The following is a 5,312-nucleotide window of genomic DNA, read 5'->3' as shown; positions in this document are numbered from 1 at the left end:
CCGGGCAAGGCGGGTGACTAGATGTCCACCCGTGATCGGATTCCCTTGCCTAGAGCCAACCGCTTTTTTTTTCCAAAAATCATGCAAGCATGTATGGAAGATCACAACAAACCCCTTGCGTGATGATACTCCACGAGTAAAACAAATTCTAGATGGAAACCTTATCGCCACGATGCTTGTGATTGATAGAAAAAGTGACAAGGCGATGAAGGAATCGATGAACAAGACTTAGAATTTGTGCCTCACTAGCATTACGAGAATTATACTCGTGATTTGAGATAGTCCTCCAAAAGTGGATATCTAAAGTTTCGGGTGTAAAATCCTGAACACATCCAAGCAAGAATGGCACAAAAAATGGGGATTGAGTTTCCACTTCTGTGTATAAGCCCATGCACCATGCGAACTCGCGAAGACTGCACTCGCGATAAACCCCGCCCAACCAGAAAACAAGCGCCCGGTTATAATCAAAATTCATAGTCCTTTCCTCAAAGCTTTTGGTAGTGAAAAACTATACCGATAATTCCCAATAGACAGGCTCTTAAATAGCGAAAAGATTTCTCCAACCATGACACGTAAATGAAAAACCATATCCTTCATACACCTTTGTCCAATATCGCTCTAATTCTAAAACCATGCCCACACCTCGTATCCATCTCCAATCCACAATGGGTGCTATCGCAAACTCACGGTTATAAAGCCATACCGACCGGTTCTCGTAAGTTGTCAACAAAGCTCGAGATAAATTTTGTGGAAAACGATACAACGGCTGAATACTAGCCACATCAGTCGGGTTATTCTCCTGCTGGACTGCCCTTCTAGGAGCCATGTTCCTACAATGACCAAAAACAAGCACAACAAAACAAAACACCCAAAATGTCTCATTAAAAACGAAACTAAAAATCTGTTCGCCCAGGCTTCACGTCTTGAACTGGAGTTTCACGTCGTGAACCGCATTCGGGATGTGAATATGGATCAACCATTTTAAAGTCAAAATTCGTCATGTATGGTACTTGGGGTATGTTTATTCTACTAATCTAAGGCCATGCATCCCGAAAATACTGACTAATCCAATCAATTTTGGGATTTTTACATCTACATAAACCCTAACCTCTAAAATGCATATAATGTGAACAATAGCAACAATTAGCATATGAAATACTTACCAAATGTAGTTAGGAGACAAGAGATGCAAGTAATTTAGAAGAAAAGTATAAGAAAATCGGATATGGGGTTCTTTGTCTCCGTTCGTGTTCACAAATGAGTAAACAAATGGGAGTGGGTCAAAGTGTTTACTATAACTGGCGCCCTATCTGTGACTTTCGAAGGTCACGACGTGAATTGTCCATTCACGACTTGAAAGGCTAGTTGGGCTAAACAAATCCGGTCCTTCCTAATTACACTTAGTGGGCTTCAAAACTGGGCTAAACTATGGAACCCCCGTTTATCATTCCAATTCACGACGTGATTTATGGTCTGGACCAAATATTATTTAGATAATGATACTTATTTATTCTAATTGTTTACCACTTAATTTCTAAAGTACCCCACATCTAATTTTTACCATTTAAGAGATTTTTAGATGACGAAATGATCAATTTCCTAAACTAAAAATGCAAAAACTAAAAGAAACGAAAATTTAAACCAAGCCCGGGTTGCCTCCCGAGAAGCGCTTCCTTTTGATGGAGTCGTGAGTCGGACTTTGTTCCTCCTACGTTGAGCTGTCAGAGGATTCCACCACCTGCACCTTCTATTCTTTCCATCGCCTCTTGTACGCTTGAACTCGTCTAATGTAAGCCTTCTTTGAATTCTCTTTTTTAGCTTTTACTTCATCTACAGCGAGCTTGCGTTTGATCCCTTTAGTCTTTAATTTTTCATCATTCTTATTAAGCTCCATAGGAATCTTTTCTTTCTTCACCACTGGACTTGTCTCCTTGGAAGTAGCCTCGTCTTCATCACTCGAAAAACCATCGCTTTCCTTACTCATCAAAGTTGTTGGTTTTATGTAGGTAATAACTTCAACGAAGAACGGGACGGATGCTCTTGGTTTGGTGCGTTTGACTTGATGAATTGTCTTGATTTCTTCCTCCATGAGCTTTTCCAATTCTTCAAGATCATTATCTTCATCCATATTGAACACCTCACCTTATACATCTTCTCCTTGAAAACCATCTTGTATTCCAAAAGTCTCCTCATTATCACCAACCCTCAATGTAAGCTTGGATTCACGAACATCAACTAAAGCTCTAGTAGTATTAAGTAAAGGGCAACCAAGAATTATTGGGACATTAACATTCTCCTTCATATCCATAATCACAAAGTCAACTAGGAAAACAAATTTCCCAATTTTAACAAGGATGTCTTCTACAATTCCCCTCGGGTGAGTCACCAATCGATTGGCCATATGGATGGTCATCTTTGTAGCCTTCATTTTTTGAATATTCAGCTTTTGATAGAATGAATATGACATCAAATTTATGCTAGCCCCGGAATCGGCTAAAGCATAAGTCTTCAAATTGTTTCCAAACTCACATAGAAGAGTGAGGCGTCAAGGATCTCCCATCTTCTTAGGCATCTCTCCCAATAAAACTCTTGAACTTTGTTCACTAAGAATTACTTTAGAGTTCTTTAATTGTTGTCGAGTGTCTATAAGATCTTGTAGGAACTTCACATATTCTGGAATTTTTGAAAGTGAATTGATAAAAGGGGTATTAATAGGAATACCCTTTATTTGTTGAATAAACTCCAAATTTTCCCTTTCCAGTGGACTGAGATGTGCTCGAGACAGAAACGGAAAAGGCGGTCACTAAGCTGGAACGGATTTTGAATTTTTCTGTTCAGATTGAGCCCACATCGTGAGCATGGCGGGCTCACGACGTGAGTCTGGTGTTTCAGCAACAATTTCGTTTTCGAGCTTCAACTTCTTTGGCTTTGGTTCGGATGGGTTTGGCTCCTCCTCTAGTGCTTCTAAGAACTCAGAGATGGCCTCTTCTTCAAAATCAATCGCCATAACATGGGATTGAGTCTTCTTTTCAGGAATTTGAGGAAATAGCTTTTCATTCACCAAAGTTGTGAGTTGGCCAAGTTGATCTTCAAGGTTATTGATGGAGTCTTGCTGATTTCTCAGTGAGGTTTGCTGGTCAATCATCATGGCTTGATTATTTTTTTTTATCAAGGTCTGCTGTTCTTTCATCATTGTTCTTTAATCCTTCAATGCTACATCAGTATCATCATGTCTCTTCTCTGAAGCTTCCATGAAACGAACCAATATAGTCTCCAAATCAACTTTCTTCTCAGCTGGTGGTTGCTCTTTTTGGTAAAACCCCGGCCAGTCTTCCTGAATTTCTCCTCTTTATGTTTCTTGTACTCATCAAAAGGCAGCCACTCCTTCTTTGGCTTCCTCCAATCTTCATCATACTTGTCCCCACTTAAGTAGCAAACTTGAGCCTTCTTGTTCCCATATTCATCTAAATGGCAATCCTTAGTCAAGTGTGGCCCACTGCATTTCTCACATCCAACTCTTATTGCATGAATTGATTGTTCCATTTGGGTCAATCTTCGGTCCATAGTATTGAGCATCGCCAGCATAGCAGCCATCTCTTCAGAATGTGCACCCCTACTACCTTTTGCTCCTTCTTGTCTTGGGTTGTGGTACTCACGAGAGTGTTTTGCAAATTCTTCAACTAACTCCTTGACCTCCCTTGGATTTTTCTTTGTCAGTGGCCCTTGAGAATCAAGGAGTTGTCTTGTCATAACATTGACCCCATCATAGAAAATAGACATCTCTTGTTGAACATTAAGATCATGTTGAGGACAATACCTAAACAACCCTTTGTAGCGCTCCCAAGCTTCATATAGTAACTCCCCTGGTTGTTGCTCAAAGTTGGCTATTGCCTTCTTGAGTTTAGCTATCTTGGAAGGTGGGCTAAACTGATCTAGAAATTGCTCACGTATTTGAGCCCAAGTAGTGATTGTACCAGGAGGAAGTTCTTTCAACCAGTCTTTTGCAGCTCCCTTGAAAGTTAGTGGTAGCATCCTTAGTAAGATGGTATATCTATTGACATTCGGGACATTGAAGTAGTCAGCAATGTCATTGACCTCATCTAGATGCTTCAATGCATCCTCATGATCTTTCCCATAAAATGGGATATCCTCAAGTGCAGTAAGGATGTGTCCCTTCAGCTCGAATGTGGCAGTGGCAGGTATCGCTGGTTGTACTAATCCTAGACCAACATCATCTCGAATTCGCTTCTTGTAAGCTCCCATTAAAATTTCTTCTATGTTTGCCATCTCGTTTCTTGGCTCGTTCTCGGGTTCACTCGTATAAAGTCCAAACTCAGTCTCGGAGTCGTACTCGGATTCGGTTGGGATAGGTATTTGATCTAAGTTTTCAACCTTGCTCTTGTTCTTTGAAGATGAACTCGACTCTTCCGTTTTCTTCCCCGAATTCTTTGAGAACACTGACTTGAATTCTTGTAAGGGTGTCTTCTTTGGTGTTTGATCTTCTTTCACGTTCTTATCCTTCTTTTTGTGAAGGGCCGACTATGGATCTTCAAGTGGTGGCACCAAAGGTGTGTTAGAGCCTCTAGTCATGAACTCATACAAAATAAACAAAATAAAAACACAAAAATAAACAAAAACTAAATAAAAATTTCCTACTGACTGGTCATCACGACGTGGTAAAGGCTACCACCTCGTGTTGTCGCAGAAAAAACAAACAGAAAAGTAAAACGAAAAAAAATACTGAGCTCACGTCGTGAGTTAGGTACTAGAACAAAAAACAGGCTGAAAAAGTAACTTTTTGCTGGTTTTACCCAACAAAAAGGATCGATTAATCCAAATCAAATAAATAAACTATCAAATAAGCTGTTCCCTGGCAACGGCGCCAAAAACTTGATGTGTGAAAATAGCTACACCTAATTTATAATTTATAACCTAACTACCTTAACTAACTAATTGCACCTAGACAGTGTACCTAACCAGACTATAGTATAGCTTGGGGTAAGTCGGGTGTCGATCACAGGGAACGGTATTGACTAATTAATCTACTTACTGTTAAATTAACCTAATTATTAACATGGGAATGGGTTTTATCTAATTTTTCAAGTTTAGATGAACTTAATTCTTAATACAAAATTTAATCAATTACTAAAACACTTCTGTTAGTTCGAATCCACTTTCTCTCAATGGTTTATAATTTAGCTATGACAATTATTGTTGGTACCAATTAAGATAGTATTAACAATTTAGTTCTAAATCTACTAACATTAATTAATTCATGTAAGTCTATGTATGGTCACACAATAGTTAACACA

General features: G+C 39.3%; 1 non-coding gene across 1 annotated transcript; it reads left to right on the top strand.

Annotated features, from left to right (window-relative positions):
• The first annotated feature begins 3,796 nt into the window (after positions 1-3,796).
• On the top strand, positions 3,797-3,903 carry LOC111902799 (small nucleolar RNA R71). The gene has a single exon (XR_002853964.1). It is a non-coding gene; the product is annotated as a small nucleolar RNA R71 (small nucleolar RNA).
• Positions 3,904-5,312: the final 1,409 nt, after the last annotated feature.

The sequence above is a fragment of the Lactuca sativa genome, chromosome 2, assembly GCF_002870075.4.
Source record: "Lactuca sativa cultivar Salinas chromosome 2, Lsat_Salinas_v11, whole genome shotgun sequence".
Taxonomy (NCBI): domain Eukaryota; kingdom Viridiplantae; phylum Streptophyta; class Magnoliopsida; order Asterales; family Asteraceae; genus Lactuca; species Lactuca sativa.
This window is presented reverse-complemented; position numbering and strand designations above follow the sequence as displayed.